The 16,296-nt window shown below is 50.8% G+C and overlaps 1 protein-coding gene across 7 annotated transcripts in view; it reads left to right on the top strand.

The window, feature by feature from the left end:
* Positions 1 to 16,296, top strand: part of RALGPS1 (Ral GEF with PH domain and SH3 binding motif 1) — a 272,375-nt gene that overhangs the window by 33,161 nt on the left and 222,918 nt on the right. The gene's annotated exons all lie outside the window — the stretch shown is intronic.

The raw sequence follows: 16,296 nt of genomic DNA, 5'->3' as shown, positions 1-16,296 counted from the left end.
GCCAGAGCTCTAGCGGTCTGGGGAGGAGGACGAACACATGATGCAGGACACGGGTGGCGAGTGCCATGGAGGAGAAGGCTGGGTGCTCTAAAGGCTGTGGGAGAAGGACATGACAGAGGGAATCTCAGAAGGGTTCCTGGAGGAAGTAGCCTCTAAAATAAGACTGGAAAGGAGAGGAGGGAGGAGGATGGTCTCACGGCCCCTGTTTACACCTGACAGTGAGAGACGGCAGGGCAGGCGTGGCCACCTGTGAGCTCCAGCAGCATTTTGGCACCTGTCTGCACATCTCTTCCTCCTTGGCTGGAAGCCACCTCCATGGGGCTGGCAGAGGGACTGCACACTCCCAGCACAGAACATGCTTCCCTGCGGTACCCTTAAGCCCCCTCTTTCCCTCCCCAGTGAGGACCAGAGCCCTGACCACTTGAGAGTGGGTTTGAATGCAAGGAATTGGTGGGTGGAGTGGGGAAGCAAGGACATCAATGTTAGGACATGACGTTCACATGGGCCTTTGGGCTGTCACTGCCTGGGCTGTGGAAGGTCAGCCTGGAGGGAGCCTGGGAGGGAGCTGGGCTGGAGGGATTGTTAAGGCGACTCACCTATTTTCAGCTGATGTACCTGGGAGGTGGCTTCCACCCGGGTCCTGCTTGAGCCCCGAGTGTTGATGTACCCCCGACCCTGGCCCGTCCCGCCTTGGGCATTAGCCCCTGTATTTGTACCGCTTCTTCCTCCACCCCGCTCCACCCCACGGGGGTCTTTGTACCTGTGGGAGGGCCTTCTCTCCTTCAAATCCCTTTATGCAGTCCTTGAGCCTTTTTGGGGTGCAGCAGAACCAGGTGGCTAGGGGTGCTATTGGGGTGGCTGAAGTGTCGCAGCCTTGCTCTGACCTTGCCCCTTCATTTCCACAGCAGGCCAGGGGAGCAGTTTATCCATTTTTATCTAGAACACATCCTACTGCTGGGTTCTGTGCGGGGACTGTTTGAGAACCTCCCTTGTGCCGGATGCTGCAGCAGCACTTACCCAAGAGGCGGCCTCAGCCCAGGGACTTCATGCACAGGTAGCACTTAGGCGAGTGCCATACGAGGGGGGCACAGAGGGGGAATTGGAGCCTAGAGAGCTACTTGCCCCCTGCCATGTAGGTGATGGGTGGAGAGCTGCATTTAGACCCAGGATGCCAGACTTGCAGGTGCCGTCCCTGGTGGCAGATGAGACAGGTGTGACTTGCCTTACAGAGCTCGCGTGGCCCAGCAGGGACAACAGCGGTTCCCTGTCAGGGTGACAGGTGCCGCGGTGGGTTAGTGGAGGCACACACAGGACAGGCCCTCCACCCGGACTGAGGACCGGAGGACGGAGAAGGGACGAGTGTCCCCAGCAGAGTCCTCAGTGTGATCAGCGTCACTTCCCTGTCACCTGGGGCTTATACCTCAGTCTCTTCTGGGCTTTGGTGAGGAGGTGCTGGTTTGGTGGCCTGGGTGCATACTCGGTTAGTGGTTGGTCACTGAAGGCAGCTGTGTGGCTCTTGATCCCAGTCAGACTCCTAGGACCTTGGCCCTTAGGCACTCCCACTGGGGAAGACCCGTCCTCTTCCACAGGCTGTGTGACCTGAGTTTGTCACTATGAATTCCCTAGCCTTTTTGGGGATACATATGCAGAGGGCCTGGTTTTATGGATCTGTGCCGCCCGACCCACTTCCTCACTTCTGCCCTCGAGTACATTCGGCCATCCCGTAAGGACTGCTCCATTAGTTACAATGGAACATTATAAAAACTCTGAAAATCCAAATTAAGTAAATCCCGCCTTGACCCTGCCGTCCAACAAACCGGAGTGCATTCGTGCTGCCCGTTTTCTTTTCAGTCCCTGTCCGCAGGGCCCGTGGAGTTTGGTACAATTGTGCACCTTGCTGACTTCCTTGACGCGGCTGCAGAGGAGATTGCTCAGCTGGGAAGTGGCCACCAGGTGGTGCCCAAGCACCAGGCACCCGGCTCCGCCCTCCTGCCGCCGGACCACCTGGCTGAGAGCCCTGCTCCAAGTGTGCGTCTGTGGAAGTTCGCTTTCGTGTTTCTCCCCAAATGCTGTGTTGCTCATAGCCTTATTTTATCCCTTATTTTAAAAGAAATAAGAAATATTGAGGTATACAAAAAGTAGAAAGTAAAAGTACTGCGCAATCACACCTTTAGCAGGTGATGGTAGTAACAGTTGAGTGTGTCTTTATGTACCTGTATGTGTGCGTGTGTCCACATGTGTGCATACGGATTTGAAAGCATTTCCAGGTGTCACTTTCTCAGTGAAAGCACTTCTCAGCCCTCTCCATTCAAAATCGCACCCCTGCTCCCCCTCTGCCTAGCCCCCTGCCCTGCTTTACCTTTTTCCTCTCTTACCACAGCTGACTCTCCATATATTCCCCTGCATGCTGTATTCATTGTCTGCATCTCCCACCAGAATGTACTGGGGGGTGTCTGACTCTGTGCCCAGCACCTAGCACGGTACCTGGCACATTCTAGACTTTCAGGAAATACTTGCTGAATGAACTACTAAGGATGGCTGTGCCCTGAATTTGTGGACATCTTTCTTTGTCCATAACTATTGATCTGTTGCATCCTTTTAAGCCACTGCTTAGGGTCCCCTTGAGTGGATGTGCTCCAGCTACCTGTACTGAAACACACCGATGGGGTTTTCCAGTGTTTTCTTCCCTTTTTTTGCAGGTGGTGGTGCAGTCAGTGACCTTGCTGGAACACTCTCTCTGGTTGGTTGCCTGTCTTATGATTTCCTTGCTTTGCTCAGACTCTGGGCTAAGTGCTTCCCAAACATTATTTCGTGTGGTCCTCACACCTGTGAGAAAGGCGCTGCTGGCAGCTTCTCTCTTTGCAGGTGGGAAGCTGGGGCTTAGAGCACAGGCTCCTGGCCGGGGCCACGTGTCCACTGAGAGCTGAGCCAGACTCCTGGGGAATTCTTTCTGTACTAAAGATCTTACTGCATCCTCTCTTGTGACATTTCAGACACACTTTCCCCAGTTTTTTTTTTTTTACATCTTTTTCTTGATGTCTTTTTAAAAATGTTTGTTTATTTTTGAAAGGGAGAGAGAGAGGGAGAAGGAGAGACGAGTGGGGAAGGGGCAGAGAGACAGGGAGAAAGAGGATCCCAAGCAGACTCCCTGGTGTCGGCTCAGAGCCTGACATGGGGCTTGATCTCACGAACTATGAGGTCATGACCTGAGCTGAAATCAAAAGTTGGATGCTTCACTGACTGAGCCGCCCCCATGATGTCTTTTCTTTTTTTTTCTTTTTTTAACGTTTATATTTTTGAGTCAGAGAGTGAGCAGAGAGGGGGCAGAGAGAGAGAGAGGGAGACACAGACTCCGAAGCAGGCTCCAGGCTCTGAGCTGTCAGCACAGAGCCCAACTCGGGGCTTGAACCCACGAGCAGTGAGATTATGACCTGAGCTGAAGTCGAAGACTTAAACTACTGATCACCCAGGCGCCCCAATGATGTCTTTTCTTATACAGAATTCTAATTTTTATTATAGTTAAATCTGCCAGTGGTTTCCTTTGTTTTTCTGGCTTTTGTATCACCCTAGAGGGAACTTCTTCACCCCAAGGTTATTTAAAAAAAACAATGATTAGTGTTTCCTCTGGTATTTTTATAGAGATTTTATGCTTGGCCAAATCTCTAATCTATCAAAATTTTATTGTTATATATGATATTGGGTGAGATTTTAAACAAATCTCATCCCCCCGCCCCCAAGAAAATGGTAAACTGTTTTGTCAGCATTTATTAAGTGACCCATCCCTGCCTGCTGTTTGCAATGCCATCATGGCCAGATGTTAATTCTCACACGTACTTGAACCTGTGTTCTGGGCTGCGTTCTGTCCTGCTCATTCGGTCATCTCTCTGTGCTCTTGACATCCTCGACCGTGGCTTCCTGGCAGGACAGGTCACTTCTCGTCACGTGTCCTTTTTTTTTTTTTTTTTAAAAACTTCTTAGCTTTCAGAAATTATTCTTCCAGATGAAATTTCAAATCAATTTGTTGAATTCTAAAATGAATCCCCTTAGATTCAGAGTGACCTTGTATTTTATTTATAGATCAGTTGGGGGAGAGTTGATGTTTTTGCAATATTGTCTCTTTATTCAGAGGAGTGAAATATCTCTCCTTTGATTTGTCTTCTTTTTTGTTAGGAAAACTTCATAATTTGCTTCAAATGATTTCTGTACATTTCAAGTTTATTTGTAGGTATCATTTGGTTGGTAGGCTCCCAGGATATTGCCTTTTCTAGCTGGCTGTTGTGTTTGTGACTGAAGAGACTGTTGATTTTGTGGCCAGATGTCTAATACTCATAGCTTCTCCTCTGTCCAGTTCCATTCGCTGCAAATCTTCTAGGAATTCTTAATTTCTGGTTTGGTGATGTCATTCTTCCCTGTATTTCAACACTGCAACAGATTTCTTGTTCTTTGTGTGTTTTTTTTTCATTTAATAAGATTTGGTGAGGGGAATGCAGATGTGAGGACCCAGTACATTGTCTTGAAAGTAAGATCTATTTCTGTGGTTTGTGACTTTCTCTGTATGCTCTGGTGCCCCCCCTTCCCCCCGCCACCCATTGCTGTGTGCTCCATGGAGTGCAGGGTGGTACTTGAAGACAGTCTAGGACCAGGGATATACTTCCTCAGCTGCCGGCTCCTACCTCGTGGGGCGCACCCTCTATTCCTAATGGGCTTTGTTGTGCTGCCCAGATGGTTTTCACTCTCTTTCTCCAGCCAGACCTCACCCACCCCACCTTACTCATAGACAACTTCCTTCCTCTTTCAGTGGGAAGTGCCAGGCTGTGCATGATGAGTCAGGGCTCAGTGGTATGTGTCAGGAAGGGCCAAGAGTGTGGGTGTCCTGTTCTGCCAACCTGTTCTTCACCTTGATATTTCTAAAGTTAATCCTGATGACAAGGAAGAACAGTGAAGGGGAATTTGAATTAAACGACCATGATGAGCCAGCTAGTCTCTGGCACAGGGCTCTCCAGTCAAAGTGGGCGGAAGCAAGTGATGAGCTCATTGCCTGCTGGGCCTTCCTGTGCTCCCGAAACCTGACCTGTACCTGGGGTCCAGGCCAGGCAGGCACACTTAGGGGTGTGTGTGGGAGTCCCATGGATCTCACGGCAGCAGTGGGGAGGAGAGGGGCCTTGAACAGATGTGTGGCTTTTTGGCCCTTAGTGAAGGTTAGAATGGATGTGGCCCAGCCAGTGAGCTGGACTGTTACCAGTCAAACCAGTCATTCCTCTGCCCTTGGCAAGAACTAAGAAAGAGAGAGGGACCCCCTGCTCCTCACAGTAAACTGCCTTCTAGCCCCATCCTCTGTCTACCGTAGATAATGTATGTTTGGCCCACGTGTAATGTGTGAAATGCCTGATGCTCAGCACCCAGAGCTGCAACTCTCAGTTGATGGTTGGCATGGGAAATGATAGGCCCTTGGTGTTAGGCCAGATTGTGGAGATTGTGTGTGTGTTGGGGCTGGTGAGTGGGGTAGGCTATGAGGGTGCAGGATTCCTTTTTAAATTTAACTTTTTAGGGGCACCTGAGTGGCTCAGTCAGTTGAACAGCTGATTCTTGACTTTGGCTCAGGTCACGATCTCACGGTTTGTAAGCTTGAGCCCTGCCTCGGGCTCTGTGCTGACAGTGCAGAGCCTGCTTGGGATGCTCTCTCTGCCTCTTCCCTGCTCATGTGCTTGTGCACTCTCTCTCTCTCTCTCTCTCTCTCAAATAAATATTAAAAAAATAAATTTAACTTTTTATTTTGAAATAACTTTAGGCTTACAGACAAGTTGCAGAACAGTCCACAGCATTTATGTACATCCCTCACCCAGCTTACGTGTGAACAGCTCGCACAGGCTTAATACTGATACCAGATCCGTTAGGTGACGGGTTAACATAGTATGATGCTCTGAACTAAGACTGTTGACATTTTCCAGATAGCAGCACTTTCCCTCCTAATGTTCCTTTTCCATTCCTGTCTGAGTCCAGGGTCCCTCCCTCATCTAGTCGTGAGGCTCCTTAGTGTCCCCTGGCCTGTGGCAGCACCCTGTCCAGAGGGTCACATCAGGTCCCCACTGGAGGAGACGTGTGGTCTGGTTCTTGTACTACTGCTTCACGTGCCCATAGGGTAAAGGCGTCTGGTCCTGAGGGACGTCACCGAGCCCCCGCGTACTGGTGCAGGTGCCCACCATGCAAGCCAGGCTCTCCTGTCTCCCCAGGGCCACCTTCCGCCAGCCAAGACCTGGGTGGCGGCCACCCTCGTCCCTGTTCTCCTGCCACCTTCTCTGAGACATGCTGTCAGGTGTCCCCTCCATCTCTTGGATTTTTAATGTTTTGCCTTCCACTGACTCCTTATTTTGAACCTGAGAATATGCTCAGGACTCACTGTGAGCTCCCAGGAAACCCCAGTCTCCATCTCCTGTCACCCCTGTTTCCTCCCCAGCAGGCTCCCGGGGACTTGGGCACCTCTTGTTGCTTTGTGAGCCGGGCTTTCCCTGCCTGGGGCCCAGGGCCCTCCTGCCACCAGACCCTGGGCTGTCCTCAGCTCCGTCCTGGATGGTGCTGCATGATCTTAAATGTTTTTAAAACATTTGTTTATTTTTGAGAGACAGAGACAGAGTGTGAGCAGGGAAGAGAGGGAGACACAGAATTGGAAACAGGCTCCAGGCTCCGAGCTGTCAGCACAGAGCCCGACGCAGGGCTTGAACCCACGAACCATGAGATGATGACTTGAGCTGAAGCCAGATGCTCAACCCACCGAGCCACCCAGGCGCCCCAGATTAGCTTCCTTTTGAGAACCTTTCCTGGTTTTATAAGAAGTGCAGATTCTTCACTCACACTTCTTTTGGTGCCTCAACTTCAATGCGATGTCTTTTGGTCGCTTGCCAAGAGAGCCCTGCCCGTGTCCGCCCGGTCCCGGGGAGGGTGAGCGTGTGGTGAGGGGTGCCAGCACAGACGTAGCTGCCATTTCCCAGCTGCTTCCAGCCTACTTCAACCTGGCAACCCTTTTGATGACCGTCTGCGAGGTGGGGGAGGAAGGGGAGGCAGAGCTGGGCCAGGCCGGGTAGCTTGCTCAGGGCTCAGAGTAAGTGATAGGTGAGAATTCAAATCCTGATTTGTCTGTTCTCTAAGCCACAGAGGTATCCGACTCCCCTTCCTGCCCCCAGGCCTTCACCTGTAGCAGTGAGCCTGCGGGGGTCTGGGGGTATCGAACTCCGGGCCGCTGCAAGGCCTCCCCAGAGCCAGATGTGCTCCCGGCTCCATCGGGCTAGAGCACGGGTGCTGTAAACACGCCTCACTGCGTTCCAAGTGGATGTAGATACTGCTGTGATTCTTAGACCGCAGATTAATTTAAATGTGTTAGTGATTTATAACAGCTTTTTGTTACCAAGGGTTTTTCTTAGTCAACGGATGCCAAAAATAGAACTAATTTTTTTTTAGCGTTAAAAAGGATCAGTTCTTAAGTACATTTATGTGTATATTTGTACATTTACTTGTATCTCTGTGCGTGTGGACATGTGCCTAAATGCTGCCTTACCCTAAGTGAACTGTGACCTTGGACACAGGGACTAGGGTTTGTGGGGGACAGGGACTTGCCTTTTCATTTCATTTTTATAATTTCTGCACGCACGTGTATTACTTTTATGTAAGAAGTTCAGGAAGTCCTCCTGCTCAAAAAGGTTAGGCGCCCCTGGGCCGGACTGAGGTTTCTGGGACAAAGAGGGGCCGTGTCCTCTTCTGCTTCCCTGGCTTCAGTGCACGGTGCATGGGCTGTGGGGGGCGCTCAGTCTGCACCTGTCCCCTGAATTGGTGCATGCCGCCTGTTTGCGGGGGGCCCCACCGCAGCCCCATGAACGCAGGTGCTTCCCTTCCCCAGGAACATGCCCTTGTGCGCGTCTTCTCCGGGTGCCCTGCTTCACGGTTTTGTCCCTTTGAGGGGCCTGCACACCCTCCATCCCTAAATCCAGCCCTCTTTCCCACGCCCCGCAGCTCTCCTCCTTCCCGGAGGCACAGCCGCGGTGGCGCCTCCCCGGCCCACTCTCTGTCCCTCGGTGAGAAGGTGGGATGGATGTTGGAGGCTGAACATCTGGCGGGTGGTTTGGAAGGGGCTGGAGGCGGGGGGGGGGGGGGGGGGGGGGGGGGGGCGGTGAACGCCGCAGTGAGTGATGGCATTCAAGTCTGACATGTGCTTACGTGGCCCTGGCCTCTCTTTGGAAGCCGCCAGACGTGCCTGCTTGCCAGGAAGGGAGGGCTGGCCAGTTTGGGGAGGGTCAGGAGGAGGTGAGATAACAACCCTGCCAGCCCGCACAAGGGGGACTTTCTCGAGCGGCCGGCCCGTGGTCCAGCACCACAGCGATGGTTACCTTGGGGGAAGCCTTTCGACAATTCGAGATCTGCATGCTGTGGCTGTGTGTGTGTGTGTGTGTGTGTGTGTGTGTGTACACACATGTACGTATATACACTTACTGCTCCTGCAGCGATGGAGGGGTTGTGGGAAGAACCCCTTGTTTCCTTCCTGTCTGTCTGGTCACGGCTTCTGTTCAAGACCGAGGAAGGGGGAGCAAGCTCGCACCGAGTCTGCAGAGAGCAGCACCGGCCGGCCTCTGAAGTGCGGCCCCGGGTCCGTTTCCATGCTTGTCTGAAACATTTGGAAGAGATCACTCTCTTGTAATTGAACATTCCTGGATATGCGTATTTTCTTTGAAACAACCTCCATACGCTTAGGAAAAAGTGGTTATTCTGCCTCCTCAACAGTGGTCTGCACCAGACTGTCTCGTGTTATTTTCTTGGTTTCCTGAACCTGAAACATTGAAGGAGAATTCTGAAAGTTTGGAAGGAAACCAACATGGCATATGGGATTTTCCTTCCCTCTCCGGGAGCCCACACGCAAGAGCAGATTCTGTCACACAGCAACAAGAGATGAGGGATTGTTCTGTGGTTCTGATACAATTGCCACGTTCTTGCAAAGTTACGTCATGAGAATTGCTTTTTCTTCTGCGGTGTTTTGGTTTCCAAGGAGGCATTAGCAGTGTGTGTGTGTGTGTGTGTGTGTGTGTGTGTGTGTGTGTGTGTGGTGAGAGACTTGGAGGATGGAAAGATGGGGTTTTGGTGTGATTCTGATTAAAGAGGCGGGCTTAAAAAGTTGGAGCTCTTACCTTCCTGCCAGACTGCTCGTGACCAGCAGGTGCACAGTCAGTGGACCCCTAGGTTACAGTTTCATTAATCTCTTGGCGCCTCCATTTCCTCACGTGTAAAAAAAAATCTGTTAATACATGAAATCCTTAGTGCCTGAAACAAAGTGATAAACTGTCGTGATGGTAATGGTGGGCAGATAATGGTGTGTGAGTTCCTTGCAGCCAAGGGCGGGTCTGATTCCTCTGCACAGAGCAGGGTTTGGGCAGTTTCACCAAGTTTGCTGAACTGATGAGGGAGTGACCAGGACAGAAAACACCGTGGCTGTGGTTGTAGTGTCAGGGCCACCTGTGAAAGCACACTCTGTGGGGGTCCCTGCCTGGCTTATTGGCTGCTGTGTGTTAGGACGGACATGGGCTGGGGGCAGGTGAGGCGGGGAGCCTGGCACACTGGAACCTCAGGGGCCCTTTCACGCCTCAAGTTTCTGCACTTGCTCCGGGTGTCCTCCTCGCCCTTGGCCGCCTTTTCCTTGAAACGCTCCCACTGGTCGGTCCTTCGAGACCCAGCTCAAGGGTGCTTGTCAGTGATGTCTTCTTCCACCCCCTGGGTGAACCTGTGATGTGTTCCGGCATGTGTCCTGTGAGCATCTACTTATGGGGATTTCTCCCCACTGCACTGCAGGGTCCTGGAGGGCAGAACTCGTCCAGCGGGCTGGGTGGGTGACGAGTGAGTGAATGAACAGCTGAGCAGCCACTTGTGACAGCCCCAAGCTTCGAGGTCATCCTTGGCTCCTCTCTTGTCTTCCCCCTCCCGTGTGGTCCATCAGCAAGTCTTGTCTGTTTCCCTCCAGAATCTCCCTTCCCCAGGCCCATCCCCCATCCCTGTGGCCAGCAGTCTGTGCCGTCGTCCTCTCTTACCCCAGCTGGCTCCGAGGCTCCGACTTTGTCTCTCTTCATTCAGGTCTATGCCCAGCAGCCAAAGTGATCTCAGAAACCGTAAGATCAGATCCTGTCACTCCCCTGCTCAAAACCCTCTAGTACGCCAGAGGGTCCCCACTGCACTTCAGAGGAAACCCACACTCCCACCATGGGATTAGGCTCTTCATGCCCTGGCCCCAGCCTGTCTGTGCACTGCCTTCTGCCCACACCCAGGCCCACCTGCCTCCATCACAAGCCTGCTAAGCTCATGTGTGTCTCAGGGCCTTTGCACTTGCTGTGCCCTCTACAAAGAACATATGCTGGTTTTTATGATGACTCCTTCCTGAGCTTTCAGTTCAGATTTCGCATCCTCAGAGTGTCCTTCCTTGACCACCTGGCAAATACCATCCTCCACCATCGTTTACTTTTCTGGAGAAAATATAATTTCAGTATTCTTTGTTTCCATGTGTATATTTTCTTTCTTTTAAAAACTTTTTTTAATGTTTATTTTTGAGAGAGAGGATGAGTGAGGGAAGGGCAGAGAGCGAGGGAGACACAGAATCCGAAGTAGGCTCCAGGCTCTGAGCTGTCAGCACAGAGCCTGATGTGGGACTCGAACTCACAAACCATAAGATCGTGGCCTGAGCCGAAGTTGGATGTTTATCCTACTGAGCCACCCAGGCACCCTGACCCATGCACCCTGACTTCTACCCTGGAATATAAGTTCTCTGGGAGCAGAGCCTGCTGGCTTTGTGTCCCTAGTGCCTGGATCAGGGATTCTGAACCAGTCATCTCTGAATTTTGATGGGAAAAATATGACATCTTTATTTTCGCCAACTTCTGATTGAAGTTTAACATTTCTCTCAGTGATTAATATAGACAGTGAGTCACAGTAATAATAATAGTACTTGGGACTTTGTCACCAATAAAAATCACAGGTATTTTCATATCACATAATTATTGACCTTTTAGACTATACTCATAACTACTTTCAAATTATGGTAGTTATTAAACCTGCCAACAGATCTTGTTATTTCATGCAGTAATAAAAAAATATGTATATTCCCTTACATGAAGAAATATATGTTATTATATTATAAATTATTTAAAAATAGCTGTATTTTAATATAATTTTTTCCTGAATTTATAATTCAGTTTAATATAATTGTAATCCTGTGTAATCGGTTTCCTGTATAATTTTATTTTATGCATTTAAAAATACTTCTGTGAGAAGGAACCCAGAGGCTTCACTAGGCTGCCAGAAGGGTCCAAGATGTAAACACGGTCAGAAGCCCGTGGCTAGAACAATGCCTATGTGAGTAGGAGCTCAGCGGATGAATGGTGCCTCTCTTTCCCCGTTCAGATGAGACCCTGTGTTTTCATGGTCAGGTTGCTGGTGGCTTGGCATGGATTTGGTGTTACTGAAGTAGCCCTGGTCAAGGTCTTTTGGAAAGTCTCTCTCACTACTGCAGAGCCGGGGGTGGGAGCCAGGCCCATCACTCTCCTTTTCTTTCAGACACAGGCTCTCCCTTCACCTTTTCCATGCATCTGCTCCCTTCACATTCTGGCCGACTGTCCCTGCAGCCAGGCTGGATCTGGCCACCTCTCTACAAGCGAGGGCAGAGTGTCTCAGTTTGGCTAATCAGCAGAGACTGGCATCTCAGGGTCCTGAGTTCCCAGGAGAATCAGATGGCCACTCTGGTCCATTCAGTCTGGCCTGGGAGCTATGGTCGCCATCATCAGGGGCCTTCTTGAAGGGTAGAGAAGCTGTTCTCAAGGAGGGGCCTAGGCCGGGCTGATGCCCTTGATGGGAGTCTGGTCCCTGGCCAGGCCTCAGGGACTGAAGGTGGATGGATGGGGGGTGTCTCTGGGCCCTGGAAAGATGTTCTGTTCTGCTTGGTCCTGTTTTTTCTTAGCATGTGAAATATCACTTGTCTGAGACATGGTGCCCATGAGTTAGGCTATTTTTGTCCATGGCGAGACTTGCAGGAGTCAGATCTGAAACAAGTGCTCTGTCTTTCTTTCCCGCCCAGGCTGCCTGTGCACAGTGCAGGGCTAACACGCAGTGGCTCACGTGCTTTGTCTCTAGGAGGGCTGGGGGGGTGGGATGGGCAGGGGTGGGGGAGGGCAGGTCTGGCCTCCTTGGGGAGGAGCTGCATGCAGACCCATGGACTCAGCCTCCGCTCCCTGGAGGTCTGGCACCCACAGCTGGGAACTGTTTCTCGCTGTGGAGGCCTGTGGTCGCACAGAGCATGATGCTGTGCTTTCTTAAGCTAATTTTTTGTTTGTAAAAGAATAGGCGTCAATGAATAGAACTGTAGGATTAGATTAACACTCACAGTGACTAGTAACCTGGATTGAGTGCCTGGTCTGCGGCTGGCCCCTGGCCGAGTGTTTTACATGTATTTTTTTCACAAGTTCCTCATGGGCTCTTGGACAAGGCCCAGGCGCTGGTATCGACGGACCAGGGTTTGAACTCCCGAGTCCCACTGCTCAACTAGCAGTCAGTTATATTACCTCTTGGTGCCTCAGTTTCCCAGAAGAGCCTCCCCTGCATGGGGTTTTCGTGAAGACGAAATGAGCTAAAAACATAGCGCTTAACCCAGCTTTGCTCAGTGGCTGCTCCCTGTGTACACGCTGTTAGTGTTGGACAGGGGCACCCGAGTGCGCCCCCAATGTTGCTGGAGAAATGGGCAGAGGTAGTGGCATCCTGCAGATGGGACACAGGGGGTGAGCAAATGACCAGTCGTGGACGAGGGTGTGAGAACGAAATGTGATCCCTGTATTGAAGGGCTGTGTGACTTGAGAGTTTCTGGTGTCAGGTTAAGTGGGGAGAGCCGAGGCCTCTGGTTTGGGCCCCATGTTGGGACCCCCTTGGGGTAGACCCACAGAGTGCCAGGCATACCGTGAAAGGATCGAAGCCCACATCAGCCCCGAACTGGAGCAGGTTGGATCCACAGGGAGCATCAGGCTGGTTGTCTCCCATGCCCTCTTCCCACGGTGACTCTGTCAGGCTTGGGTTGAGTCACTTCTGTCCGGCCTGAGCTGATCTGAACAGAGTCTGTCCAACATGCCAGTTGCTTCTGACACAGAGAGAGCCTGGCTATGTTGGCCCCGACTCCCAGCGCATATGAGCTGGTATGTCTGGTCTGAGACGGCCCTGCGGCTTGAACCAGTCTCGTGCTGCTGCTTGAGCCTTACTTTTAGCCTCAATTTCTGGATTCTCTACTTTGAAGTCTCTAGGTTCTCATGGGGTGTCTGTGGGAAGGTCCCATCTGCCTGACTGCTGGGAGGGGCTCCCTTTGCTCTGGAGGCTGGTTCCCCTTCTCAGTCCCATCTCTTCTGTACCGGAAATTCCTCAAAATTGTTTTGCTTATTACTAACCCTTCTCTCAGGGCGCCTGGGTGTCTTAGTCGGTTAAGTTGTTTGAGTCTTGATCTCGGCTCAGGTCATGATCTCCCCATAGTTTGTGAGTTCAAACCCCATGCCGGGCTCTGCTCTGTAAGCTTGAAATTCTCTTTCTCCCTCTCTCTTTGCCCCACCCCTGCTTGCATATGCGTGCTCTCTCACTCTCTCAAAACAAATAAATAAGCTTAAAAAAATAACTCTTCTCTCTTGTCATGTGGTAACGTAGTTTGTTTTTGCTATTTTAGTATTTCTTTGATTATTTCAAAAGGATGTAGAGGGGAGCAGTTAAACATGTGAGTTCAGGTCACCATCACGAAACAAGCTGGTGGCTGCTGCTTTCATTGTAGTCTAATTTACATGCCGTAAAATTCACCCACTCCAGGCGTGTGGCTCTGTGACTCTGAGTTAACTTACGGAGCTGTGTAACGGGCATGATGATCCAGTTTTAGAACATTTCCGTCACCTCCAAAAGATCCCTGTGCCCATCTGCAGTCAGTCCTGCCTCCACCCCAGCCACCACTGATGTGCTCCTGTCTCTATGAATTTGCCTTTTTTGGGCATTTCATAAAAATGGCATCCTAAAGTACAGTCTTTTGGGTCTGAGCTCTTTCACTTAGCATGTCTTTGAGGTTATTCATGTTACAGTTTATGTTGGTATTTTGTTTCTTTATTGCTGAGGAGTCGTCCACTGTATGGATAGATCACATTGTTTATCCACTTGCCACTTGAGGAGCGTTTAGATTGTTTCCAACTTCCAGTTCTGATGAATAATTCATATACATGTCTTTGTGCGGACATATGCTTTCATTTTGTTTAAAAGGTAGCTACCTAGGAGTAGAATTGCTGGTCATTTGATAAGTGTATGTTCAACTTTTAAAGAAACTACCAAGCTGTTTTCCAAAGGAGTTGTACCTTTTGCCTCCCTACAGCATATAAGGGCTCCATTTCTCCGCATCTTTGCCAGCACTTGGTATGGTTTTTTTCATCACAGCTGTCCCAGTGGGTGCGAAGTGCTGTCTCACTGTGATTTTGCTTCACAGTCCCCTCCTTTGCCATCCATATACCTTCTTTTGCTAAAGGTGTCTTGGCGTCTCTCGCGCAGCTGCCTCCCAAACCTATCCCAGCCACAGCTTGGGGTCATGGGTGACCGCACACAGGGCTCCTCCGAGGACAGAAGGGATGGACAAATGAGAGTTCTCAGCCCAACCCCTTTCTCTGCTCATGAAAGAGGAGTTTGGCCTCTGCTGCTCATTTTTTCCTCTGAGGAAAAACTTAGCCAACCTGTGCTTTTCCCTCTTCTTTTTTGGTATAAAAGTTATCAAGCATTCAGAAAATCGAGAGACTGGTGCAGTGAACATCTGTCACTGGATGTCAGGTGTTAGCATTTGGCCATAGTTGCTTTATCTCTACTTTGGTGTATTTTGTAGACTGATTGGAAACTAAATTGCAAGTCCCCTTTAGCCGTGAATTCTGCCATAGTGCATTGCCCAGACAGCCTTTCTTCTCGGGAAGGCAGCCAGCTCACAGGCTGTTGCTGAAGAGGAGATGGCCGACGAGGAAGATGACGGAGCGGTTGTGAGGGAGTGGCCATCGTGGCTTTGGAGATGGGGATGGACAGAGCCAGCAGCACTCTGACCTTCTGGGGCGCTCGACTCTGTTCTGTGCTGACGCACGTGCTCTGTGATGAGCCCTGTGGCTGAGGCCCCAGCAGGGTCACAGGCCTGGTCGAGATCTTTTCCATTCACCTCCAGACCATCTTGCCCAGTGAGCTTCAGGAGGCGCCTTGCTCTCCAGGGTGGATTTTTCACGGGCACCGCAGGTTCGACGTGTATCCCAGGTCAAATTCATCATCATCTTTGCAGATCTGCTGCACCACCCGTTCCTGCCCTTGATGGGGGACATGCCGTCCTTCTGGCACCTCAAGCCAGACACCATTCACCCTCAGCTCGTCCTCCCCGATCGCCCTTCCCCAGCGGTTTCTGTTGATCTTCTGTCCCTGTTGTCTCCCAGTCTGTCTCCTTCTCGCTGACTCCACCGCAGCAACCTTACTTAGCCCAGGGGACCTTCATCTCTGGCCTGAACAAATGCAGGTGGTTGCCGACTGTACCCTGACCTGTTCCTTTCCTTACCCTCTTGCACCCTCCCTACTCTCCTGGTCACTTTTCTGCTAAAAAGCAGGTGGTGGCTGCAGCTCTGTGTTGTCCAGTGATGTGATAAATGCTCTACTAGAGGCATGTACGCATCGGCACGGGAGCACCTGGTTCTGGTCTGAGGGGTCCCGGCTCCATAACCAGAGGACATGACATTTGAGCAGGGTCTTGAATGACGATGGGATGGCAGGGTTACGCATGAGTTACTTAACCTCTCTGTGCCTCAAACTCCTCACACCTAATATGGGAATAATAGGACCTATGTGAGGCGGTTGTGAGGGTGTGTTGAGTTAACGTATGCAAAGTAAACGACACTTGGTGGGCAGTAGACGGGTATTAGCTATGATCACATTGTTATTGATGAAACGGTCTCATGCGTGGGGAAAGACAGTTTGTCGTCTCTTCCTGCTTTCATTTAAAACAAAGGTCACAAACTCTAGTGCCTGAGAGGGCGAGGCATGTCCCCGATGGTGGCACAGGGCAAGTATGGTCTGGAAGGCACTTGCCCCAATGCAAGGGGCCGCTGTTGCTCAGCTCAGCTGATGGTCATCATGCAGGAACGTGAGGCCAGTACTGCCAGGTATTTTCATTTTCAAGAAAGGCTAGAAATCCAGAATTCCATGTGAAGCCTTCTATTTAAATATTGTTGATGAATTTTAAGAATATTAAAACCTATA

The sequence above is a fragment of the Hyaena hyaena genome, unplaced genomic scaffold (assembly GCF_003009895.1).
Source record: "Hyaena hyaena isolate Hyena2069 unplaced genomic scaffold, ASM300989v1 scaffold_38, whole genome shotgun sequence".
In the NCBI taxonomy this organism is placed as follows: domain Eukaryota; kingdom Metazoa; phylum Chordata; class Mammalia; order Carnivora; family Hyaenidae; genus Hyaena; species Hyaena hyaena.
Note: the sequence above shows the minus strand (reverse complement) of the source record. Positions and strands in the feature narration are given on the sequence as shown.